Below are 27,943 nucleotides of genomic sequence, written 5' to 3'. Positions count from 1 at the left end.
CTATTGGGAGTAAGAAGAACCAGTTATTATTGTTAGTTATTTTAATGTCAGCGGTAGCTGTTTTGATCAGTGTTGAAAAAAATTAGTAAAAGGATCCTTAGTCAGTCTTCTCTTTAGTTAAAAATGATACATAGAATGGTATTTGGTAAATGCTTGTCCTGTGGATGATTTTGGCAGTGATGATAAGAATCATAGTGGCCAGTGTCTTAAACAGTGCCAGATATATATTGAACACTATAGAAGTTGAATAAGACATATTTCTGCCGTATAAGAGCTCAGATTCCCTCGCCTCTTTGTGTGTAGATGTGACTATATGATTTGGTTTTGGCCAGTGGGATGTAAGTAGAAGAGGTGTGTGTAACGTGATAGGCATCATTTTCTTTCCTCTTTCCTGCTGGCTGGATGGTAGATGTGATGGTGGGACCAAGATGGCCCAAAAGCAGATGCCACGAATATAGCAGAGCGATGAGATAGGAGTCTGTCTGGGTCCTGTACTGTCAGGGACTGGTCATTTCTGGCACTGGATTGTATATGATGCAGATGGAATGAAATCCCATCTTGTTTATGCCACTGTTATTTTGGAATTTCCATTTATTTTTGCTGAACTTAATCCTATGCTAAGATCTAATGAGACAAATGTAGTCATTGGTCAGGAAGCCGGGTAGGCTAAGTGAATTGAATAATGGATGAAACGACCATCTGTTAGGAATAGCTGGGGTATGGTTAAGGCAGGAGTCCAGGGTTATCTATCTTTATGTGGACACGAGGTGCTAGATAGGAATCCAGGAAGACTGACTCAAAACCTTAAAGAAAACAGTATTGGAAAGAGTACTACAGTTGGCTTTACAAAGCCTGTTATCATGCAGCCAGTATTGCTGCTTACTCTTAGGTGAGCCCTCTCAAACTATGAGAGGTACTTTTGATTGTTACAAAGATAAAATGGAACATGTGTGGTGAATTGCTTTGTAAACCATGTTCTGGGTAATTAGCACATTGAACAGGTACAACTTATAGGATGAAATCATGATGCAAATTTAAATTGTGCTTCCTGCTATCCATTTAAACTGTATTCAGAAGGTAAAGTTTATTCCCTGTTTTTAATGAAAATTCTAGCAAAATTCTAGCAAAATACAAATCAAAAGAAATATTTTCCTAACTCAGAGAACTTGCTAGAAGTTTTCTAGGTTCGCTGGTACTAGAAAGCCTTATAATTCCTTTAAATTGCAATTATAGTCTCATTTGGGAAAGAAATCTTTTTTTTAAATAAAGTTTTATTTTCCAAAATGTACAGTTGGTAGGAACTGTTTATGCATCTTCCCCAGCAGCTGGGGGCATCTCCACCCATGGCGTTTCTGGTGTAAATGACTTGAGCTCTGTGCTTTGAAGCCAGTTTAATAAGTCCTTTCCTAAGGAGCTCCTGAAGGGCTGCCCTGGCCGGGGAACCTCGAATCTTCAGTCTCTGAGACAGCAGCTGGAGTTACAAGCTTAGAGTTGGGGAACTTCCTTATAGAGTTTGTCCTATGTCGCTTTGTCAAACAAGACAAACCAGGTTATTGAGCTTGTCCTGAACTTTGCCTTTGGACCACTTCGTTTTGGCCTCGCCACCACATTTGTTCACTGGGTCTTTGTCTTTTTTGGCTGACTTTTAGGCGTCTTTCTTCTCTTTGTCATCCTTGGGTAGCACGGGGAAGCTGGGAGAGCAGTGGCCACCCTTGTAGCCTCGCCAAGATGCTGGACCAAAAAAAGGGTTGGGAAGTTAATCTTTGTCTCTGGTAGACATTGTACAAGGGAGTCTGTGTTCTGGAAGGGTAGATGTGGTGGGCTTTCATTCACTGAACAAATATTTATTGAACACCTACTAGCAGGCATGGTTCTAGGCTGGAGAGTATAGCAAATAACAAGACAGAAGCTCCTGCTTCTTGGAGCATCCTTCTACTGGCTACTACTTTCTTTCTTGCTAATTTTTTCTCCATTTACTAGCTGCTATCATAGACTCTTCTGAGGTACGAGGACAGTATAAAGTGTCCGCAGGAAAGTTCTTTTTTTGGGTTGTGGATTTCACACTGGCTTTGCACACTTCGGATCCAGCAGATTCTCAGAGATGACTCATTTTCATTGGTCTTCGGTGTGTCTCTGAATCCATCAGAGCCTTCCCTGCTGGGGTCCTCTGACCACAGCTCCCCTGGACTGTTTTGTTTTTCCCTTGGGCTGACACTTTCCCATCAGCCCTTGCTTTTTGGGGATCTATATCATAGTCTCTCTCTATTGGTGACCCTGCCTGGTGGTCTTCTTATTAAGGGTTCAGAATGGCTCCAAGTTGGCTCTTTTGCCATATCCATTGCTAATCCACATCTTTGCCCATCTTTGATATCCTTTTAGAAAGGCAAACTGTCCAGTGCTTCCCAGCATTTTCCTGTGTGGCAGCAGGCCCCCTGATATTTCTTAGATTGGGGACACTAGGAAATTGTGGCTTCCAACTCCGGGGCAATATAATAAGCTTTCAAAGCGCCCTTGAGGTTCCTTTCCATTGAAGGGAAAGAGGTGGCACTCACTCCTGTTTTCCTCAGTCTGTCTGTTACCTGACACTTTTGTACCTACTGAATCAGCAAGGGGTCAAATACTTCTGTGATGCCTCCTTGGAAATTTGCATTTTGGTTTATACCTCCCTGTGTATCTGATATTTGTCATCTGAGGCCTGAACTGAAACTCTTATTTTAATATCCAGTTACACATACTCTTCAAATATAAAAGTTGTTTATTTGTATTCTCTCTCAGGAGGGCTTTCGTAGGGGTAGCATTGCTGCTTCTGAATTTCAGTGCTTGACTAAATTACTTCATCTTGGCCCAGATGTGTGAAAAAATGGGAACTTTTTATTACTCTATTAACTGATCTGGCCTCCTATGCTTCCTGGATAGTAGGGAAGGGACTGCTACAAAGTCAAGTAGAAGAAGCAGTGCAAAAGAATTAAATTGTATCTTTAGGTAAAATGGGGAGGCTCTCAGGGTTTTCTTCCTGTGTGCTCTCCTTCAAGAGGTCATGTGAGTGTAAGTGGGGAGAAAGTGGGACATGGGGTAGAAGGGGAGGTGGGGTCTTTAGGTCTGCATGAAGCTCTTGGAATTCTCATCTGTTCCTGTGGCTGCTATTAATGGGATCAGGGCAAGTGATTACTGAGATGCCGGTAGTTTTGTCTTTCTCAGGACAAATCTTTTTATTTGGATCCCAGTACTCTCCTTTCAGTCTGCATGTATTTCTTAACATTTATATTTCCCCTCCGAGGATGCAGAAAATTCTGGGTTCACTGCCTCCCTTGTGGAGGCCTTCATGAATCTAGTATGGCCAGAGGTGGTTGTTAATGCCCCACCTTTTGGCTTGGATCTTCGGGCATGTCTCCTCATTCTTGCAGAGTGGTTGCTACCCTTGGGACTGTCAGGTCCATGTTCTGAGCAAAGAGCGTGGGGGAGGCGAAGCATAGAAAGGGGCACATCTGCCAGGTCTTTAAAACTGTTTTTATTTATAGAGGCAACGTAAACTTTTACAGAACTCCCACCGGCAAACCTACTTACTTCTTGTGTCAAAAAGCTCCACGTAGTGACCCTTCTCTGCAATGTGGCTGGGAGCAGGGGGGCGGATGAAGGTTGGGGCTGACACCAAGTCTCAGCTCAGATGGCTATTTTCCCATCTGAAACTCAATTCTGAAAGTATCCTCTATTGTATATCTGAAAAAAAATCATGTTTTAGGCTAATGAAACTAATAATTTAACTTTCTAAAGAAGGAAGTTCATACGTATTTGAGGGGGGTCCTGATGCTCATTGGCTTTCCTTTTGTTGTGAAAGACTGTATACAAAAGATATTATAATCTCAGGTTCGGATTGAAGAAATACTCAGAGTATGAATCCTGTTTTATTGTTGGAAGAAAAAAAAAAAAAAAAGAATAAGGCACCAGTGAGCATCTTGAAAAACACAATGGGGATTTATTTTGCCTTCTGTTCATGTGTGTGCCCTTTAATTTTTTCATTCTTCAGGCAGAGTTCAGGCAACCCCAAATTAAAGCAGTTCCTGCCATGCGGCCCGGGATGGTTAAATCTTATCTGGTTGTTCTGGAGATGGACAGATAACAGTTGTTGCAGAAACCCTTTTGTAGTATCTGAAAAGACAGCTGTCACGGAGAATGCTGTAACTCCCCCGTGTTACAAGATAAAGTTAAATTATATCAGCTGAGGTCCTTTGCAGGTAGTGATCCCTTTAATAGTATTTGAAATGTGTTGACTGAGCAGAAATAGGGTGTCCTAAGTGAAGTTTCATTATCCATGGGAGCTGGTTGTAAATAGCACAGTGTTGTGATGTATGTTTAGTTAATTTCATGTTCTTTTGAAGCTGCTCTTCAGTAGCTTAAAATGCTTATTACCACTAAACATTGTACATTAGCACACAAGAGCCTAGAGAAAACACCACTTACCCTTTGGTAGCGGACAAATACATAACAGCGGAAGATAGGAATTAATTATCTTTATGCAGATGTCACATCAGCCTGCAAAAGAATGGGATTATTTATGCTTTGGGAAAAAAATACCATTTTGTTTTTATGAAGATGCAGAACAGACAAATAGCTGCTAAGGAATAAATTATTTGAATTGGTCTTAACTCAGTGGCTTATTCAGAGCATCTAGGAATATAGTACACATTTTTTAACCTCCCTTCCCCCTTTTAAATTCAAGAAGTACTGCAAAATGCTTCAGCCTTCTGAACTAGAAACTGTGGCAGAATGATTGGTTTCTTTTGTTTTGTTCTTTACATGGGCAGTCTGTTTGCTTGTCGGCACTTATTCGAGGTGCTGATCCTAAATTGTAATACTTACTGGCCCTGGCTGTAGAGAAAGCATTATTTGCCCATCTTACTGTGCTACTGAAAGCCTTATGGGATATGTTTAAGGATTCTTAGATAGAGGTTTTTTGTTTGTATTAGAAGTTTCTTCTAGTGATAAAAAGAGCTTTTGTAGCTGTTAGTAAAAGGTATGGGACACTAGAGTTTTGGAATAACTAAGAACTGTATGTGCATTTGTAAAATTCTTTCTCCTCACTTGCTCAATTATTTAGCTGTTGATTTGTATCTAGCATTTGTGTTGAAACAACCAACATCATCAACATTTTATCCATCTGTCTAATAAAGTATTTAAACTATATGATTTGAGGTAAGTACATTGCATTTCTATTTCATCTTGAGTTTCTAGGGCTCAGTTAATAGCATTTGGCACCATGTGTGTTTTTGTCTAATGGGTGGTAGTTTGTTGAACAGATATTATGGGACACATCATCTTTCAGCACTTATGTGTGTAATGGGGATATAAAAATGGCCATGGCTTCCAGCTTTGTGAAGGGGAGAGACAAGCATGTGCACATGAACAGACACCACATGTCATAGGCAGACTTCTAAAGATGGCTCCCCTGCTTTCCCCTCTCCTGGCTCTTCAATCCAACACGAATGTAGGTACTATAGTGAAGGGATTTTGCAGATGTAATTAAAGTCCCAAATCAGTTGACCTTAAGATACGGAGATTGTGCAAATGGGCCTGACCCCAAAAGTTGAGCCCTTTAAAAGCAGAGAGTTTCCTTTAACAGTGGCAGAAGATGAAGTCAGAGAATTTCCAAGCCTAACAGACACTCTCCTCACAAGGCCATTGCTGGGTTGAAGATGGAAGGGGCCATGTGAGAAGGAACGCAGAAGGCATCTAGTGGCTCCTTGCTGAGAGCCAGTGAGACCATGGTGATGTCAGTCTCAGAGTGGCAAGAAAATAGGATAATCCAGCAACCTGAATGAGCATGGATGTGAATTCTTGCCTCGAACCTCCAGAGAAGAAGGCAATATAGCCATCACCTTGTTTTCGGTTTTGTATGAGATTCTAAGCAGAGAACCTAGCTGAGTCATGCTGAACTTCTGAACCTACAGAACTGTGAGCTAATAAAGTTGTCTTGTTGTAGGCCTCTACATTTGGGGTAATTTATTTTATAAAAATAGAAAACGAGGGGCGCCTGGGTGGCTCAGTCGTTAAGCGTCTGCCTTTGGCTCAGGTCATGACCCCAGGGTCCTGGGATGAGCCCCGCATTGGGCTCCCTGCTCCGCGGGAAGCCTGCTTCTCCCTCACCCACTCCCCCTGCTGTGTTCCCTCTCTCACTGTGTCTCTCTCTGTCAAAAAAAAAATAAAATCTTAAAAAAAAAAAAAAAAGAAAATGAACACATACATGCAGATAGACCGGGTGGTCATTTCTCTATGCCAGGAGATGTTAGAGACCCTTCTTCATCAATTCCAGTTTAAGGACCTACTTTCTCCCCCTCCCTCCAAAAAAGAGTTGGATAACCTTAACGGAATTTTAGGTTTACCATTAATACCCTAATTGTACACGTGAGAAAATAGAAGTCCAGAAGAGTTAAGACTTTGTCCAGGGTTTTGGCGTGAGGTAATGGCAGGGCTGGGATAGGAGCCTGTATCCTGATTCAGGTTTCAGCGTTTTTTTCCATGTATCTCTCGGTGGTGCACAAGGAGTTTTAGCTTTACATTGGAACCAAAGTGTAAAGCTAAATAATGGCAATTTCTCTGTGATAATGCCAAATGTCAGGAAGGAAAGGAGTAGGAAAGAAAGGTAATTTCAAGAGAACATTATTATTTTTTATCTAAAGGTTCTAAAGCATGGAATACAGTGTGGTGTGCATTACTGGCTTGTTAGGCAGTATAAAATCTTGACACTTTCTAAGTTGACCCATGGCTGAATTCTCGCAATGATTCTGCTGTTGTTTGCAGTATTATTATAATAGGTTATTTCTTTTTAACTTTAGACACATCTAGCACTTTCTTTTGGGCATCCTTAGTGATAGCAACTATTTGCCCCCCCCTTTTTTAAACATATAAACCTGGCACATAGTTTGTGCTTAAACATACTTCATTTTTTAAAATGTTATTTTTAGAGGTAGGTAAGTGATATGATGAAAAGTATAGCTTCTTATTTTATTTGAACCTAAGAAATAGGATGCCCCAGTGAATTCCACTCTTTGCGGATTTCATAGTAATTCCATGTAGAGCCTCTGTGGTGTTGGCCTGGAGTGTGTTGGATGCGGAGGAGGTGGAGTGTAGCTTCTCTATTTTCGTATCTTCCTTTCCTGCCCAGAGGTCCCGTGTTACCATGGAATCACTCTCATTTCTCTTGAGTGTGCCGAACTTTTTTTTTTTAAATTGAGACCTATAGGACATACAACACTGGAAGTTTAAGGTGTACAACATACTGATTTGATGTATTTACACTGCAATATGATTTCTGTTGTAGCATTAGCTGACACCTCCATCATGCTACATAATTATCATTTCTTCTAATGCTGGGAACAATTAAGATCGGCCAAACTCTTTCATCTTGGACTTGGTTCAACTTTAGAAACTATTATTCATTCATTTGTATTCACATAGCAAGAAAACAAAATCCTTGTCCTTCTTGACTTACATTCCAGTGAGAGAGACAGACAAACCTTTTTTTTTTGTTTGTTTTTTGGCTTATGACAATCTACCTGCTTGGCTTCTCACATGTGAGTCTAAAAATGTGGATACAGCTCCACCCTGTAGCCCTGATGCTTTCTTTGTGCAGTAGTTGAACTCCTGAATTTGAGGCCCAGCCTCAGCACAAAGATTCCAGTGTCTCCATGCCTTTTGGTCCCGGGTGGGCTCCATTTCTCTTGATCTCCCGCAGCCTTACTTGTTGTGCCTCTTGGAGCAGATATAAGCAGAATCAAGTCTAGTGCCTCAGGGGAAAGAGGATTAAGATTGTGATAACAGATCAAAGCCATTTATTTTAAAGCAGTTTTTAAAAGATGGACAAAGGGAATGGTTCTCACAGAAAAACATACAGTAGCCAATTCAGATGTTTGTGTGATGGCACAAAGGACACTTCGTTTTTTTCATCCCTTTAATTGTATTTAGTTCAAATTATGAAGTTCCTCCTAAGTTTTCTATCATTGAGCTCTAAAAGTTAAACAAAGAATGACTGATGTTATGTACTTCCTGTAATGCTGACTGATCAGGCAGGCTAATGTTGGAAACTAGCATGTGTGATTTGACATGAAGGGGTGAGATGGACCTTGACATCTTTTCCTTATGTTTTTGAGTGGTGACCTGAAACAACATTGGGTTTACCATTTCTTTCTTTTTTGTTTAGATTTATTTATTTATTTGAGAGAGAGAGAGCGCCTGCGCATGTCTGCGTGGGGGGGGAGGGGCAGTGGGAAAGAATCTCAAGCAGAGCCCCCATTGAGTGGGGGAGGGGGGCTCAGTCTCACAACCCTGAGATCATGACCTGACTGGAAATGAAGAGTCGAGGCTTAACTGACTGAGCCACCCAGGCACTGCAGGGTTTATCATTTCTTAAAGGAGTTAAAAAATCATGGCATTCTTCATTCTCCTCACCTACCACTGCCAGCGAATAGAGATTGTATCAGACATAATCATAAAGTTAATTATTTAGTAATAATAGCTGATATAGAGAGATTTTTTTAACCTAAGGCTAAGTGCTTGGTATGAATTAGCTCATTTCTTTCACACAACAATCCTGTGAGATAATTATAGCTAGCGTCAGTCCTGTGAGATAATAATAACTATCATCAATCCTGTCTTCGAGTGCATCCTTGTTTCCAACACCTCACAAAGGGCTTCGTAAGTATTTTTTTCTAGTTCCTCAGCACAGCCTTCTGAGATATTATCCTACCAGCATGTAATCTCTACGAGGGCAGTGACTTCGTTTTCTTCTTCTAAGTTAAATCCTAGGATAGTAGCTATTATAGCACCTGGTATGAGCTTAGTAAACAGTAGATAATGAATGAACAAATTCCAAGTTCTTCCATGAGGAGACTGTTAAAAAGAAGTTAAATAACTTGCTCAAGGTCAAGTGGTGAAGGTGGAATTTACACCAATGCATGTGTGACTTAAGACCCTGTAATTTCTTCTTCTTCTTCTTTTTAATTTTAAGTTTTTATTTAAATTTCAGTTAACATACTTTATACTATTAGTTTCAGGTTTATTATTATTAGAATTTAGTGATTCATTACTTACATAACACCCCGTGCTCATCACAACTATTACCCTCCTTAATACCCATCACCTGTTTAACTCATCCCCCCAACAACCCTCAGTTTGTTCTCTGTAGTTAAGAATCAGTTTCATGGTTTGCCTCCCTTCCCCCCCCATGTTCATTTGTTTTGTTTTTCAAATTCCACATATGAGTGAAATCATACGGTATTTGTCTTCCTCTGACTGACTGACTTTGCTTAGCGTAATACTCTCTAGCTCTATCCACGTTATTGCAAATGGCAAGATTTCATTCTTTTTGGTGGGTGAGTAATATTTCATTATATATATATATGTATGTGTATATATATATATATACATACACACACACACATATCTATATACCACATCTTCTTTATCCTTTCATCACTTGATAGACATTTGGGCTCTTTCCATAATTTGGCTATTATTGATAATGCTGCTATAAACATCAGGTGCATATATCCCTTCAAATCAATATTTTTGTATCCTTTGGGTAAATACCTAGTAGTACAATTGCTGGGTCTTAGGGTAGTGCTATTTTTTTAAAATAATTTTTTAAAGGATTTTGTTTATTTGAGACAGAGAGATACAGAGAAAGAGAGAGCATGAGCAGGGGGAGAGGCAGAGGGAGAGGGAGAAGCGGACTCCCCACTGAGCCAGGAGCCTGATGTGGGACTCGATTCCAGGATGCTGGGATCATGACCTGAGCTGAAGGCAGACGCTTAACCATCTGAGCCACCCAGGCTCCCCAGGGTAGTGCTATTTTTAACTTTTTGAGGAACCTCCATACTGTTTTCCAGAGTGGCTGCACCAGTTTGTATTCCCACCAGCAGTGTAAGAGGGTTCCCCTTTCTCTGCATCCTTGCCAACATCTGTTGTTTCGTGTGTTGTTAATTTTAGCCATTCTGACTGGTGTGAGGTGATAGCTCATTATAGTTTTGATTTGTATTTCCCTGATGATGACTGATGTTGAGCATCTTTTCATGTGTATGTTAGCCAGAGCCTGTAATTTCTACCTATGAGCTATAAGAATTATGGTTTTTGTTAACAAATTTCTGCAGTAATGTTAAATTTAGAGGCTGAATGATGTATAATTCTAGGTTTCTGAAATAATAAGTATAAAGTTATTTTGGAAACTGTTCAAAAGTTATTTTGAAACTGTTGTAAATCATTTCTTAGTGGAAAAGCTATAGGTTAGAGTGGCTAATCTTGAAGAAATCATGCCTAATATGAGTATTACTTTATGAAAATATGAATGTACACAAATATACATATGAATATATAAATATATTCATATACATGAATATATATGGATACATATGAATATATTAAATTCTATGACACATTGAATACCATTTTTAGTCCTTTTAAAGAAGGAAAAATTGAAAGTATGGTTTTAGCAAGTTTACCAGTGTTTACTATTTTATAAAATATAATACATAATTAAAATATGAATTTCCATAATTTATTGACACTGGCTCTTACTATTACTATTTTGTAGTGCTTTTCTCTTTTCCCTTTTACACAGAGTATCTGGAATTATGAACAAGTATGTTGTATGGAGTTGGATATGTGTTTTTGATCCTTACATATTTAGGGTGTTTCTAGGGATAGGTTTGTGTTAAAAGGGGTGAACAGAATTCCAAGCTATTTCAAAAAGGATTGCACCAATTTTCATTGTCTCCAGAGTGTTTTGAATATGTGCTTTATTCCAACCAATATTATTGGCTATTAGTTTTCCAAAATTACTGTAGTTTTTACAGGAGTAAAAGGGCATTCCATTTTAATTTGCAGTCTGGTTTTGTTTTGTTTTGTTTTTGGTAAAGTTAAACATTTTTACAGAAGAATTATTAACTAGATACACTCCCCCATAGACTCAAATTTCTTCATTTATTGGCAGGTTTCGTTTTGTGTTCTCGCTAGTTGATTACAAGAATCTCATGGCTGAGATTATCCTGAGTTAATAATATGCTGTTTATATTCTGGTGAGCATAAAATTGGGAGCAGCTAGCCACTCTTTTGGTATACTGGTTTAAAGAATTCATAAAAACCAACCACTACATCCCGCAAATTTATTTTGAATTAGGACTGTGTGACTCCGTAATATCAACATATACCTTAGTAGAAATTAGACAACATCTAGGATTTAGAACTTTAAAGAAAATAAATACTACAATACGGTTCTGCTTTAAATAGGAGCAATGAACCTTATGAATAATAATCTAAGACTTTGGGGGGTTGTATTAGCAATACATTGAGACACATCTCCTCTGTCTTCTCTTTATTCCTACTCTAGCTGTGCTGGGAGGTGACGTAACTGGCTTTGAAATCTCCCACATCAGGTGTTACTGTCTTGCTGTCATTAGGCGCCAGGCTCCAGTCACCTACATCAATTGTGCTTGCCGTCCTTGAGGGCTGCTACGCTGAGAGTTTCTCTCTTTGGGTCTTTTCATCATCTTTTTGAACGAGCACTGCTCTCTTAAGCCAGCAGAATAGAGGCATACACCTTGGTGACCTCCTGGTTTTTCATTTCCAGTAAAGAAGCATTCGGGCAATACCAGATATGGAGTTGGTCCTGTCAGCTGCTTATCTTGTCTACTCCTCGCTGTTTCCCTCCTACACCCAGGAGCCAAGTAACTCTATAGATTAACTGTGTAAAGTTTATTTATTTTTTTAAATGTACAGGGAGGAAATCATTTGTTGTTGCAGTCTTTTGTTTTGTTTTGTTTTGTTTTTTAAAGATTTATTTATTTGAGGGGGGAAAGAAAGAAAGCACATGTGTAGGCTGGAATGGCAGGGAGGGTCAGAGGAAGTCCTAGGTGGGACTCCAGGCTGAGTGCAGAGCCCCATGAGGGGCTTGATCTCAGGACCCTGAGATCCTGACCTGAGCGGAAACCCAGTCGGTTGGTTAGCTGACTGTGCCATCCAGGATACATATGAATCCTTGTATGTATACATATGAATCTTTGTATGTATACATATGAATCCTTGCTGCAGTCTTGATACTATTATGCCAGTTTGCTTGCTGAAAACAAAACAGCTTTTTTTTTTGAACGAAGGAAGAAGTTTTGTAAAAACAAGAATGACCACATGTAAACATCCTTTTGATGATTTCTCATATGTGGCTTTACTGTGTGGAGGGCTAAAGTTGAAAAGTAAATACAGTGTTATAACAAGGGTTTATAACTACTTTTTCATATTAGGCAGTGTTTTATATATTGTGTGGCTTAATAATTTTGACTGGAGAGATCTGACTAGCAAAATAGTTATTCATTTCTGTTTGCTGAATCAAGAAGGATCTATAAAAAAAGAAAATTTCAAAAGCGCGTTTCTTTCAAAGAAGGTAGGAAAACTTTACACATAACTTCTGAAAATTTAGGTCTCTTTTGTGAAATAGCCATAGGCATACTAAAATCTCCGGGAGACCCAGTTGATTAATGTGTAAAGCTGTTTAAATTTTCAAAGATCTTCTAAAATGCATTTCTAGTTTTTTGATGCAAAAGTTAATTGATTTCAAATGTCAGCCGATGTCTTATGGTGATGAAAGTTGTTGGCCCTCCTAGGGAAATACAGGTAAAAATAAATTGTACTATGTTAATTAGAAAAGCTCTATGGAGTTAGAGCCGTCACTGAGCAGATTCTCTAGAGTCTGAGTAGGTCATATTTTGCCATGTATTGGGACGTTCTGGGATCCTAGTTACATCTATGAAGGAACAAATGGGGTTGTCACCAGAATCAGGAGATTGAGATTTATGCCTGGGAATCAACCTATCTAGGAGGTACCCCAAAGGAATGACATTTGCTCATACTTCCATTATTCTGCTTTTTGTTTATCAGAAATAAGTTGAGAGAAGATGGAGAAATTAAGGCATTTCTTAGAGAATAATAATCAAGAGTAATTGCATTGTTTTAAATGCACTCTGTTTTCTAGAAACAAATATTCCATTATTGATTTTTCTCACGAGTACTTTAATTCACTGTGTTAAGAAAACAACAAAAGAACTCAGGGGGTGTCAGGCTTAACAATTTTTATTATAAGAAGTAGATAGTTCTTACTTAACATAATAGGCTCTGCTAATTTATTGATAGAATAAAACTTTCCAAATTAAATGTTTAGATTATACTTATTTATTTATTTATTGGGGGAGGAGGGGCAGAGAGAGAATCTTAAGCAGACTCCACACCCAGTGGGGAGCCTGACGCGGGGCTTGATCTGACCACTCTGAGATCATGACCTGAGCCGAAATCAAGAGTCAGACACTTAACTGACTGAGCCACCCAGGCGCCCCTAGATTATACTTTTAAAGAAGTACTGCAGTTGAGTCAGTTCATGCAATAGTGTATCATTTTGGAATGTGAAAAAGCACTCCTGAATATACATGGCCTGGAAATTGGGTTTTCTGATACTTGATATCAAAGTCCAGGACAACTGCACTCATGTTCTTTTCAACAGGTGTGTTTGAGGATATGTTAAATGAGCTACAGAAAGCATCTCCAACAAAGGTGTCATATGAGGCATAATTCTCTTCCAAGTACGATCCATGAGCAGCTTTCACAAGTGAAAGCTTCCTCGAACTGGAGTTCACAGTCGAAGTTCATCAGTCTGCTCTTTTTTTTTTTTTAAAGATTTTATTTATTTATTCATGAGAGACAGAGGGAGAGAGAGGGAGAGAGAGAGAGAGAAGCAGAGGGAGAAGCAGGCTCCCGCTGAGCAGGGAGCCCGATGTGGGACTCGATCCCAGGACCCTGGGATCATGACCTGAGCCGAAGGCAGACGCTTAACCATCTGAGCCACCCAGGCGCCCCATCGGTCTGCTCTTGTACTTGGAATGCCTGCCAACATTCCAACTTGCAGTCACTTTGAGTGAAAAATTCTTCAGATTCCTTGGTGGTATAGACAAATATCTTTAAATTCTGATTGCTGGGCACCTTATTACAGAGGAAGCACTGGGCAGGTGAGCTGAACTGCTCAGTGTGTTTTTCCTTTGTCCTTTTAAGGTACTGAGCAGGAGTTGACTGTGGTTGTCTTGTTGCTTGTGCTTCTCCGGCATCAGTCCCCCTTCTCTTCTCCTTACAGTATATGGAATTTCATTTGGGAAACCTTTTCTCCTATATTCTCAGTCTGTAACTAATACTGGTCAAATGAGACCAATTATTGGATTTTTTGTTATTATTGTTGTTGGAATTATTGGAAAGGAGACCAACATTTTACCCCCCGCCCCAGAATTTCTTAGCTAGGAGTAATAAGCAAGATGGCCTGCTGTTGGTGGGAACTCTCATCATTCCTGAGACAAAGGCCAAGTTTGGGCTGGAAATACAGAATCCTGACAGCCTAGTCTGAATACATCATGAGTTATATGAGGCAATACATTCTTCTTTTTTGTGTAAACCAGTTTGAGTTGGCTTCTGTCATTTGTAACTTTAATGGACCTGATTGACATACTTTTAATGCTTTAAGATTGCATCTACCTTCATCCTCAAAGCTAACTTTTGTGTATGTATCATTGCTTTCTTTGGTCAGTTTAATTTTTTAATTTTTCTTAAAAAATAGGTTTTTTTTTTTTACTCAATTAAAAAGTAAATACTAAATGTAAAGTGGTAAAATAGAGCAGACAGACCTCTATTACAAAACTTTTATATCTGTGCTCACAAGTGAGGTTAGGCAGCCCTTGTCTAGTTTGGGAGTCAAGGTTACAGTAGCTCATGAAATGAGTAGCGGGATCATGCAGTGTATACTTTATGTTTCTTACAATTTTATGTGTCAGTTATACCCCAGTAGAACTGAAATCTTAAAAAAAAATGAGTTGAGAGAGCATTTCCTCTTTTTCTATTCTGTGAAAGAATTTGTGTATAATTAGAGTTATGTGTCCTTTGAATGTATGGTGACATTATCTATAAAACTATCTAGTCATAGGCCATTATTTCCTTGTATTTTCTTTGGGTTTGTTTTGTTTTTCTCACTTCTTAGGTTAGATGCTTAGTATATTCTCTTTATTAATAAAAGCATGTAAAGTTTGAAAAAAAATGAATAACCCTAACCCCCCAATACCGCTCCCATACATATAATGGTTTATAATTTTCCCAAGTAGGAATGTCAGGACTTTGAGGGATATGAAATACTTCCAAGGACAGAAAAGTCCTTGATTAGCAGAGTAGCCAGGTTACTAGAGTCCATTTCAGAGAATTGAGGGGGGGAAAGCATGCATTTATTTTCTTTACAAAAGAGGAGGTTGGGTGTGCTTGGGAGTAATTTTCCTGCCAGTAAAGCTGCATGAGGATTTCACCTTACTGATGTGGCTTCGTGGCTTTGGCAGGTATTACTGCTTCCAGATTTGGTCACAGCATGGGACAAAGGAATATACAGACCTCCTTCCTGCCTTTGAATAATTAGCGTCAGCGTAGTATCCTGAACAGTGATAGGATATAAACAAAGTAAGCAGATAGAGAACCTGGGGAGATTTGGCTTTGGGGAGCTTTTTAGCAATAATCATCAGCTCTGTTGAATGTGGGGGCATTTGTGGATTTTGACAGCATTTTCCTTGGGCTCCGCAGCATTTACCCTTTTTGTTTTTTGTTTTGTTTTGTTTTTGAAAGGAATCTACCACATAGTGGAAGTGACGGTCCTGCTGGTTGTATACACAGATGGGTACCTACCAATCCAGATATCACACTGCTACCGGAGCATTCACCCAAATGGCTCTAACTGAGCCCTTTGCCTCCAGGGCCTTTTTCTCTCTGTGAGGAAAATTCGAATCAGTGCACTAGTGGTGATTATAAAAATACTGCAATTTTTAAAAGTACTTTAAACCTCTCGTCTTTTTTAGTCCAGTTTCTTTTCCTAAAATAAAACCCTGATTTCCAGGGGTACAAAGAAAATACAGGACAAACCCCAAATATTCTCAGTTTGGGCATGGCTTACATAGGTACCTACCTAGCTTAACTTTATTTAATGTAGTTATGTTTCTGTAAAGTTGAAAATGAGTGAATCCTATTTTCAACATAGTTTGAAGAGCTTGCAGTTTAATCCACTGGGACTCTGTTAATGAGGAAGCAAACGAGAACCTCTTCCAGTGATCTTTGGGACATGCTTAGTGAAGTATTCCTTTATCATTTGTCATGATGTGCTTTGTTCATTTGGTTCTAAGTGGAAATGAATATTGTTTCATTTGTGTAATTGCTTTCTCTTGCAATCTGCTCAGGAATAAAGTTTCTTTAAAATATAACATATGATTAAGTGAACTTGAATGTTTACAGAGTTTTCCATATAAATGGCTTTACCTTCGTTATAGCAGCTTCGAGGGGCCAGCAGTTCATTAGTTTCTCATTGGTCAGTTTATTGAAAAGCAGTCTGAGGCTATGTACAGGTTAGGAATTGTACTTAATGTTTAAGAATCCAACTTGTTTAGTGCTTATTATCACAATTCCTGCAGCTATGAGGTTGCTCTCAAAAACATGAGAATATTTATTAGTGATTTGTCGATCCACTCTTTGGCATCAGGTAGATAAGTCTTTTGCTGTCTTTTGGGAACATCTCGAAATCACATGCAAATGCAATGCAAAATGCGCAGTCTTGCAAAGGGTGCAGGAATCCATGAAGTGAGTGCAAGTGGCTCAGTAAGATCTGAGTTAGCACATAAACCTGTAGACAAATGGGGTATGACAGGACTGGATCAGGCAATTATCACCATGATAATGACAAGAGAGACCCTTCAAAAGAGTATGATTGAAATATCAAAGGATTAGGTGAAACTCTTAGGAAGATCAAAATTCTTGACTATTTTGGCAGAAATAGTGTTTGAAGATTTTACTGCAATGTGAAGGCTTGTATGATGTCGTTATCACATCACTTTAATAATACAAATTTTACGTTATTTTATACTTGCAAAAGAATATAGGTAAAATATAATTATGTAAGTACTTCTGCCAAATTCCATATTTCTGCTTTCACCAAGAAAAAACCATCTAGAATTTTGTGTTTATTATTCCACTGTTTTTTTAAAAGTAGTTTTACCATGTATTTATTTACATTTGTCTGGTTTTGAACTTTGTTGACCTCTATAAAGGCTTTTGTCATTTCCTTTTAAAAACCTCAATGTAATGTTTAAAAATTCATTCTTGTTGTGATATGTAGCTCTATCGTATTTACACTGCTATATACTATTCCACAATATTCCTGACCTCACCAAGATCTGATATGGATCCATGGGCAATTTATACTGCTGTATACTATTCTACAACATTATTGACCTTACCAAGATCTGATATGGATCCATGGGCATTCTTATATATTGGGAGTGTGAGTGTAACTTGGTATAAAACTTCGAAAAAGAGTTTGGCATTAACTTACGTAGCTGTTTATACAGTTTCCTTCCTAGGCTTAGATCCTAAATCTAGAATGATAGATTTGAATTATTAATTTTATGAAATTATCTATGACAGAGTTTATTTTATAGAAGTATAGACATATAGAAGGTTGGATGTGTGAAAGTAAAGCTATGGAGTAATTATTTTCCATTCAAACAGCAGTGTAAACTCAAAGCATGTTATCCTTCATAGTAAGAATAGGTTGGAACAATAATAAAAACCCTGAAGATACCATAAAGTAATTTTGGTTACTTTAGTATTATTTGGTATAAGTATATGTCCAGGAGAGCTTCCCATTTTTTAAACATTTAAGATGAATTTGAAAATCACTATATATGACATCACTCTAGGAGGCAGTGTGGCCATAAGGGAAGAATCCTGGGTTGGGTGTCAAGAATTGGGATCTATAGAATAATGCTTCACCTTTCAAGTCTTATCTGGTCTTAACTTCTGAACATCAGTTTCATCATTGGTAAAATAAGGTTGATGATGTTAGCTTGCTTCCATGGTGGTACATCAATTAAATGAAATAGAAAATGGGAACATTCTTTCCAATTATAAAATGCTGTATAAGCTGAGTGTTTACTATTATTATTATCATCATTGTTGTTTGAAAGAACCCTCTTTAGTAGGCAAATCCAGATTGTATCTTTTAAACATTTTTTCAAGAGAATGTGTCTCAGTGCCCTGGTGTATATTAAAACAGCCTTTTGAAAAGAATGCCTTGAGCCCTGCTGAATATCTAAAACTTGTTTTTATTTTGTTACATAAAATGATCAAGAGCTGTTCTAAGAATTTAAAGTAACTTTTCCCCCTTCAAATGGCTTGCCTAAAATTTATCTTAAAGGAGAGATAAGATTCTAATTGTAAATTTTGAATACTTCCTTTGCTCTTTATGGAAAAATTCCCAAGAATGATACAAAAGCACTTTTATGTGAAGAGGATAAAATGTAACATTGAGGTCTTGATCCCATGTGTGGGTAGCTATCTGATGTGATTACTATGTAAGCACTGAGTTCTAGCTTGAGTACTGACAAAATTCCAGTACTTGATTGATATATTATAAACTTTGTTAATAATCATTTGAAAATCTTGCTTTGTGAAAGGCTGGAAATGTTAAAAAGTTAAAAAAAAAAGTAATGGACAATTATTCCAATGTCTGGTAACATATAGAAGCCGTGCCCTTTTTTAGATGACAGCTCAAAAGCTAGTTTGTAAATTGTCAATAATTTATAAATATCAACTCAAGTTTATGCTTAGATGAATTAATGCCTATAGATTAGAAACCTGGGAGTTAATATATAAAGTGATTTGGATAAATGTGATTGTGTTTAAACCTTTGAAATTCTTCTAAGCTAAACGCAAACAGAATTATCTGAAAAGATTTTGGGTTACCTCAATAACCTAAGTTTTAGAGAAGTGTATTTAAAATAACTATCTGTTGAATAGCGATGCCACTGGATTATTTCCTGTATTTTTTCCTTTCCTCATTCTAATTTCTTCATTATTCAAGTCATACTATTACTTTGTCCAAAGTCAGGTCTCAGGATTAGGAAAGACAAACTAACCAAGTAAACTTGGGAAGTGACTATATGAAGAAAATAACTGGGTTGCTTTCTAATTCTTACTTTAAAATGTGTAGTCAGCATTCCTGAGGAGCTCTCATTTAGTTGAATCTCTCCCAAGATATTTGTGGCATCTTCCTAGCAAGATTTCTGATCATTATTTGGCCATACCTGTCTATTTACAACCAGTGTAAAACAGCAACAACAACAAACCCCAAAAAACCAAAAACACCAAACCGAACAAAACCAAATGTGTACATATGCTCAGATTTTCATTCAATGACTCTATTTTCTTAGCTTTGGGAGAATATTAAATCATCTACTAAAACTGTTCCTTCCTGGGTATTAGCTCGTACTGTGGCTAAGCCTTCTTAGAGAGCCTTCAGTGGCAAATCAGGAGTTAGAAGCTAAGCATTCACCTATAGAAAGGGACCTCCTGGCTTGAGGATGCAGTAAGTGAACAGTAAGGAGCAAGGGTTTTGTCTCGAGCAGATGAGTTCAGTTTTTATCCTTCCCACTCAGCAGCACTGTGATCTTAATCAGGTTTGTTAACTTCTCTGAGTTTCCATTTTCTTACCTCTTACAGAGCGGAGTGTATTTTTCGTTGTACTGAATGTGAAAGGAGATACTGATATAATGTGCATAATTACCTCTCTGCCCAGCATGGCATGTTGCTTGGTAACGGTTAATGGTTTGTTGTTAAAATGAGGCGCAAGCCTGATCAGGTAGGAACAGTTGCAGGGCAGTGAGGATTGGGATGAGTACAGTGTTGCTTGAAATGGAGATGGCTCAACAGCGAGACACATGCCATCCAAGCTGTGGCCTCAGAGATTCCAAGAACTGTTAGCTTGAATTCCTCTCCTACATATGGCGGAATTCCCTGTGACCTTCCTGTCTTTAGGGATTCATAGAAAACTCACATTTCCCTAGGCACTGCCAACTCTAATTTCTGCTTTTGCCGAGTTCTGGATGGATCTCTTTTACACAGTGTGTCGGCTTGTGACGTCTCTTTTCCATACCCTGGGAACCTGCTTGGCTAAAGTGACCTCATTACTTATCAGAGCCCCACGGATGTTAGTGTTGGGTACGCAGACGTTGATGCGGGCTTGATGTAAGCCAGGGGTTTGCGATACAATACAGCAACAACTTAAAGTGGACCCTTGGAAATCTCAGCCTTAAAAATCCCCTCCGTTCTTATTGCTCTGGGGAATGTTCATCGATGGCTTCTTTCTGTCTCTACTCTGGTTCCAGCCTTCTGCCACGGTGCTGGGTATCTTTTCTCTCCTGTTTACCTCACTTGTCCCCATTCTCTCAAATGCTTATGCGGTACTGTAGAGCTGTGGGAGCGTTTTGTCCCAGAGCATCTTGGTCTTTACCACCTACATAACACCAGCCTCACGCCCTGTGTCTCTTCCTGAGAGGAATGCTCTGGTCACTTAACCTCTTTTCCCCTTGCCTGTCAATCAAGGCATTATTTCCTTTGATAAGTCTTGAGAGATTGAATGTAAGGATGAAGAAGAGGGAATCCCAATGAGCCCACCAGGATTTCTAGACCAGGGAGCTAGAAGAGTATTGCCTGCAATGCGCATGGGGTAATTGGTGAAGGAAATGGACATGGTGATATAGGGAACATTACCTGAATATTGAGGAACCCTTTGCCATGTTTGGTACTTTTGTCAGGATCGTTTTAGAAGAATTATCTTTATAAGAAGTAAGCTAACAAATGCAACTGTGGAAGGGCAGAGAGCCGGAAAACCCATTCCCTGTTATTTTCGTTTCCTCTGAGGAGGAGGAAATGAAGTACAGGAACTAAGTTGAAACAAATATAGCTAGTGGTCAGTCACTGGGCAGATGTTTGTCCATTCTTCCAGGCTTAGGGAAGGATCATCACAGGGGGAGGCACTGAATCAACACCATCTTCTTTCTTAAGGACATTTAGTTGATGAAAAACAGGAAATTGGGAGAGACACAGTAACTTAGTTCGTTGGGATTCTTCCCAGGAATGGGAGAGTGCAGACATAGATAAGGGTACTCAGTTGTTAGGATGTTCCAGAAAGCCTACAGTGGGAAGTGTGCAGCCCAGGAGGGGACCAGCTAAAATTTGAAGCATACTCAGCCTTGTGATGTGGGAAATAGGTAGAAGGCTGGAACATTTTCAGCATCAGCACTGAAAGCCCAGACACAGAGAAACTTCTAAGGCTTTATGATCCAAAGTGGCAAGAGGCTTTGAACTCTAAGCTGTCGGAGAGTTCTAGGCTGGCAGAGCCAGGGCCAGGACCTGAAGCTGGCTTGCCTTGGCTTACGCTGCTAGTATGCGTCCTATGGAAGTCTCACCCCAAAAATCCTTTTGTAGTGACAGTTGAGCGATATGGATGCACACTGAGTTCTTGAATATATTTGTGTTTTCAATTAAAAATCTTGTTGGTGATCTATTCCCTCTTTTGTAAATGCTCCTTTTTAACAAATAGATTCTTCCTTTTCTCTAATTCCTTTCATTTTTTGACAAATACTTTTTGCACCCCAGTGATCTGACCAGGATGACAAGATGGTGGTCAGTACGATGACAGGGCACCTAATTTAGGGAGCTAATGATCTTTCTGGGGGAAGGAGAAAAGTTAAAAATATCTAACATACTGACACAGACTAAATTTTAATACACATTTATTGAATGCATGATTAAATACTGTGATACAGAAAGGTGTTATGAGTATATGGGCAAAGTGTGGCCTTTCAACAAAGAGGTGTCCTTGAGTGTTTACACCCCTTGAAAAAAATCTTTTCACTGATGTTTCACTGGGGTTTTGTGAGAGAGCAGAGGTAAATACGTGTTTTCACTCTGCTGTCTTTAACAGACAGCTTCCATTAAAAAAATGTAGTTACTCATTTGGTTTGCTGCCTTCACATATTGATGTAAAGAATTGCGCTAATAATTTCCCTGTAACTAAATGAATATTGCACCTGAGAATAAAACCAACATAGGTACAGGGTGATATATTAATACACTGCTAGAGTCTATTTGCAAGTAGTTTATTTTTGTACTTGTTTCATCATTGGACTGTGGTTTTCTTTTTTTAAGCTGTATTTGTCAGGATTATGCTAGCATCATAAAATCATTTGGGGAGCTTTTATGTTCTCGGAAACATTTTATATGACACAAGCATCTGTCCCTTGGGTTTGTATGACTGTATCTTTGTAACGATATTGGCCTGGCTCTCTTTACGAGGTATTTCATTGACAGCTTTTTATTGCTTTGTGGCTATTGATCTGTTCAGTTTTATTTTTCTTCTTTAATGAATAATTTTTTTTTCCTGGAAAGTAAATTATATCTCTGTGTCTTTTAAATTTATTAGGATAAAGTGGTGCATGGTATTTTCTCATAACTTGAAAAATCTTGGCATGTTTTTGTGTCCCCCCTTACTGAGTTCTTTTATCTGTCTGTCTGTCTTTAATAGACTTGAGCTGAGTATAAGGCATTTTTTCAAATTCTCAAAGTGTTGTCCTGAAACCACAGGTGTCTAAACCACTGGGGTACTAGTTTAAAGCGACAGTCCTGGACATCATCCTCTGCAGCTGAGTCAGTATGTTTTTAATAATTTCCCCAAGTAATCTGTAGGTGCAGTAAATTTTGAGAATTACTGATTTAGAGGGTTCTATCTTTAATATACTTTTCTTTCATAACGCATGCTCTTGGATGTGTTAATCAGTTCTTTCATTTTTTTTTCTGTCTTATAATCAATTTCTGACTTGATCTTTATATCTTTGTTTTTTTTCTTGTTATATTTCTAACTTACGTAATTGAATGCTTACTTAACTTTTGCTACCTTATAGTGCTTAGAAATGAAAGCATTTTGTTAGAAATTTGCCTCTCATTACTACTTGCAACAAAGCATAGGTGTTAATTTTATCATTTTCTCATGTTCTCTGTTTCCACTTTCAACTTATTTTTATCATTTGATAAAGTAATATTTAACTTGCAAGTTCTTTTTTTCACATTGAAAATTTACCGTTGGGGCGCCTGGGTGGCTTAGTTGTTGGGCGTCTGCCTTCGGCTCAGGTCGTGGTCCCAGGATCCTGGGATCGAGCCCCGCATCGGGCTCCCTGCTTGGCGGGAAGCCTGCTTCTCCCTCTCCCACTCCCCCTTTTTGTGTTCCCTCTCTCGCTGTGTCTCTCTCTGTCAAATAAATAAATAAAAGATTTATTAAAAAAAAAAGAAAATTTATCGTTTCAGTTTGTTGTGATAAAAGAAAGGCTTCCTTTTAAAAATGTGCTGGAGGATTTGTTTTCAGAATACTCCTTAACAATGAAAGGTGTACCTTTCATGGAGGGTAGAACTTAATATACATTCCTTAAAGTAACCCTATCAATCGTTAATATTCAAATTCTCTGAATATCCATTTCTTTTGCCTGTTTAAATGGACAAAAAGTGAGAGCTTTATTTCCTACCCTGCTAGGTTTCTACATTCTCTTTTATTGTATGTATTTAGTTCTTTATTTTTTGTTACATGAAACCTCCCTAGTTTGCAGATTTTCTGCTTACAGTTTAAGGGTAACACCAACACCACAGATTTTAGTATGCTCAAATGTCATATGTGGGTATTCTTTTGACAGTCCTTACCTTTGTTCATAGACTAGATTTTATATATGTGTGTCTGCCTTACTCCTCCCTTTATCGTGTACACTAAGGGCCCCTCTGTATTCTGTGTGCCTGTGTGTATCTTTACTTGCCTCTTATCTTTTCATTCTAAGACACTGTCTTGGAATACTCGTTTTTAAGTGATTTCAGAGGAATGCGTTTCTTTGGTTCCTTTTTCGTTCTCCCTTAAGTTCTTACAGAACCATAAACATATTTTCCTATTCATTATTGATATAAGAAAAGATATATTGATATCCTCTTTTAAAACTGACAGCATTTACTCAGTTTTGCTTCCTTTTACCATTCTTCTCCCTCCATTTCTTTTGGCATATTATTATTGTTTTTATGTTTTCATACATTTATATTCTTTAGAATTACTTGTGCCTTTTGCATTCCCTTTTATGGCAACATTTATAGTAGCTATTTTTTTTTAAATTTTTCTATTGGCTTTGTATGTGTCTGAATGCTGCCCTTGCATACAAATATGGAAGGACCCTAGCCTATTGCTGTTCTCTGTTTTCAGTCACAAATGAACAACTTGTGAGAGTCTGTTATTCTTGAGTTGAAATATTGTGTCCTTGACTTCTGGGAAAATTTGAAGCCAGTCTGATATCTTCCTCCTGTGTAGTTTTTACATTTTTCTGTCTTGATGCTTTTAGGATTTTTTAAAAAAAATTCTTACACTTCAAAGATGATCTAGGATGTAGCTAGACTTTGGTCAATTTTCAATACTTTGCCTGTTACTGAGTGTTACCTTATTCCTTCAGCTTTTCATCAGCCTGGGGAAGTTTCTTCCCCACAAATGTTTGATATTTTCTCCCTTGTCATCTTTTTTGTCCCTTTTAAGGTCACGTGTAGATGGGTTTCTATTCTTTCTACTCCATATCTTGCTTTTCCTTCTTCATCTGATTCTTTTTTTTTTCTTTTCCTTGGAATGGAAGAAGTTTGTTTTCTGCTGATTGATTCTGCTGTTTATTTTGTCTTCCTGAGGATTTAAATTCTGCTAAACTGTTTCCTGAAAGAAACCCAGCTACCTTTAAATCCTGCCCCTTCCTCAGCTCGTCTTGCAAAATCTCATGCTGCTCTCTCAGATCTCCTGTGTCATAGAGGCCATGTTTTCTCAAGTTGTAGTAAGGATACAAAGGTGAGGTTAAGAATTGGTTTCCTGAAATCTTTAAGTAAGTTTTCTTCATGTTTTCTATGTTTCAAAGTGTGTGTGTGTTTGTGTGTGTGTGTGTGTGTGTGTGTGTGTGTGTGTGTGTTTATTTATTTATTCTGCTAAGTCCTCTTCCCAAAAGGAGAGGTCTGTTCAGAATTGGAGTTTATCCTGCAGTCTTACAGGATTACCCGGAGGCTCCTTCTCTTAGAACTCGTGCTGGAGAGCTAGTTGGTAAAAATCAACACTGTCCGTGGAAGGTTCTAGAAGTTAGGCAGAGAGGATGATGGAGCTGTACAAAGTCCAGCAGAGGAGTTTTGTGTCTGCTGTCTTCCCTTCTGCCATTTAGTGTATCTGTAGGGAGAGAATTCACACTTGGGTCTGTGTTTTTGCTTTGATCTCAGAGCCAGGTTTGTACTATGGCTGTGTCCAACCTCCTTTTTGGTACTTCAGCTTGCAGTAGAAGGAAAGGACCCTAGCACACTTGTTTTTTTTTTTTTTTTTCCCCATGTTGCAGGGGTTTTGTGACTATGGGGCCTTCTAACACAGCTGCTCTGAGTTATGCTAAATAGTGTGTGCCCAATATCCCATGGCCTGTCCACACTTCCAGCTCCTAACTCTGCAGATTAAGATCTGTTAGTGGAATTCTGCCAAACATGGTTTGTTTACTTCCCACAACACTGGGTAGGTTTCTGGAGGTGTGGCTGGTTTTTTGAGGCCCTGAATGTCTTTTTAATTAGGTTCCATATGCAACATATCCAGGATAAATTCCTCAACATTTCTGGCATCTTGAGAGGGATGCTTCCTTAGTTTATAGTGTTGATGCAGGATTTTCTGCAGTTGTATATTTATTGGTCATTGGAGTTGAGGTTCTGAGAGTCTATATATAGTTTTTTGTCTAGGATCCGAACCAGTTGAGAGAGAGTAAGGCATCAATGGAGATCATATTGCTGAATTACCAATAACGCTGTTTTGAATGTGGCATAGAGTGTGACAATTGGGAGGGCTGATACTTTTTTCCAGACAAGTCTTCCATACCCAGCCACGGGCAGTGTGGGCCCTCAGAGACCTCTTCTCCAAGGGCGGAGTCTGCCTAGCTGCCGTGTGGCCTAGAGAGCATATAAAAATATACAGTCTCACAGGTAGGTAGATCCCAAAGAGTGCCAAGGCGGGACTGAGACACCATGTCCAGCTCAATTCGCAGCTCACCATTCATCAGGTGTCTCCTTTTCTCCAGGGCCAGTTGAGGGGCACTGGAGTCTGGCAGGGTTGCTATAACAGCCAGCGGTGTGAGATGTAGAGGTTTAAGTGCAGCTACCAAACAATTATGACGGTGACCTAGAATCTGCATGTGTTCAAGCCATCACCTTCCTTCCATGTTTTCTGGAGCATAAGTGTGAGAAGTGATGTAAGAACATTTATTTTCGTGGCTGAGTTTTGTTTTCTTTTAATATAGTTGTATCAAAATCCGAAGAACCAGGATGACTATAGGCTGACTTTTTATTGAAAATTATGTGTTACCCTAAGTCTAAAATTCTGCTAGAGTTTAATTTTGTGTGTGGATGTGAATCCCATTAGAATTTAAGTGTTTTTGAGTAATTTATTATTGTACTCTTAATAAAATGCATAACTGCAAGTCAAATTGTGACTTTTACTTGAGTTTGCCTAGGAAATAATAAACCTTCCAGTCTGTGAAATTTATTCGTTTTAATATGATATGACTGTAGTAAATGGTTAGGCAATTAAATTCCTTAAACATATGCATTTGATGAATTGATTTGCTTCTAGTAGCTCTTGGCTCATTGTTTATAAGGGTATCTGAAAGATTTAGGGTTTCAGATTTTCAGATACATTTTACTCTATTACAGAATGTTAGAACGGAACGCTTTATTTTAGTTCAGCAGGATTTTCCCATCTGTTTGAGGGTTCAATAATGTTCTTCCATAGAGTCTAGCCTACAAAAGAGGATGTGTTAATCCTCAGAGCAAGGTAAATAAACACAACCACTGACCTCTAAAATAGCCTAGTTGAGCTTTCCCTTGAGGTGATTTTATCTTTATATATATATTTATATTTATATAAATATTTATATATATATAATATATATAAATAATATATAATATATATATTATATGTAAATAAGATTTATATATGTTTATATTTATATAAGAAAAGCCGGGGGGAGGCTGATTTGCCCTAAGCACTTAATCTGAATGAGTACATCTCTCTTTAATCACTGTGCTTTAGATATAACCTTTTTGATTATTTAAAATTACCCTTATTAATTTGTTGTCTTGTGTAGTATCTGCCTGCCTATCAAAAGATAATTGTCCCAGAGCCAGTAATTTAAATGTTTTGTTCACCAAAGTATTCCTAAATGGGTGCACAGTAAAGAGTTGTTGCAAGAAAGTGAATTTGCCTAGAGCACTTTACCCGTAGGGCAGAGGATCAGAAATTCATGGCCTGCCAGAACCATTTGTTTGATATAGGCAGTATCATTTTTTTTTTAATTGAGTAAGTTAAACATTTACAAATTGAATTGCAAATAAACACCTGAATTTCTGGCTTCCCTTGAAACCTTGGTAGAGCCGGTAAAAGGGGCCCCACCCCACCAGCAGGAGCTGCATGATGGTTGTCACACGTGAGACTGGACACCTTCCTTTTTTTTTGGCCACTGAAGGCTTTTGAGTTTGGTACATTTGCTTTCAAACCAGTCCTTAATTTTATTATAAATAAGAACAAATAATGGTGTAGCTTAAATTCAGTGCTTTTGCATTTGACAACAATACAAATTATATTGACATATGAATAAGACAAAAATAAATAATTTAGCAGGACAGAGAGGTTATGTATAAATAACTAATGAACAGTAGGAAGTGGTAAGTGCTATTTTAATGGAATTCCATCATACCTACCTTTCATTTACATGAATTGAAATATCTAGGATGGCTGCAGCAGAGATAGGGAGGTTGGACATGAAATGGGTAGTTAAGGAAGGCAAGTAGGTAGGCGAGAACAGGGGAGCAGTGGATGAGGAATGGGAAGGAGGTGCTGTTGCATTGCTTCTGCTTGTGCCACGTTCACATTTGCACCCGAGTAAGTGTTACACGGGGCAAGCGAATCTTCTCTTCCCAGGGTTGGCCT

The 27,943-nt window shown here is 38.4% G+C and overlaps 1 protein-coding gene and 1 pseudogene across 1 annotated transcript in view; one reads left to right on the top strand and one right to left on the bottom strand.

Annotated features, from left to right (window-relative positions):
- The window catches only part of TMTC2 (transmembrane O-mannosyltransferase targeting cadherins 2), a 391,310-nt gene that overhangs the window by 42,730 nt on the left and 320,637 nt on the right, over window positions 1-27,943 (top strand). The window lies entirely within an intron of this gene.
- Window positions 1,306-26,150, bottom strand: LOC112831051 (small ribosomal subunit protein eS25-like; annotated as a pseudogene).

Source organism: Callorhinus ursinus, unplaced genomic scaffold, assembly GCF_003265705.2.
Source record: "Callorhinus ursinus isolate GAN/ISIS: 27379988/994484 unplaced genomic scaffold, GSC_fseal_2.0 scaffold14, whole genome shotgun sequence".
Lineage (NCBI taxonomy): Eukaryota > Metazoa > Chordata > Mammalia > Carnivora > Otariidae > Callorhinus > Callorhinus ursinus.
Note: the sequence above shows the minus strand (reverse complement) of the source record. Positions and strands in the feature narration are given on the sequence as shown.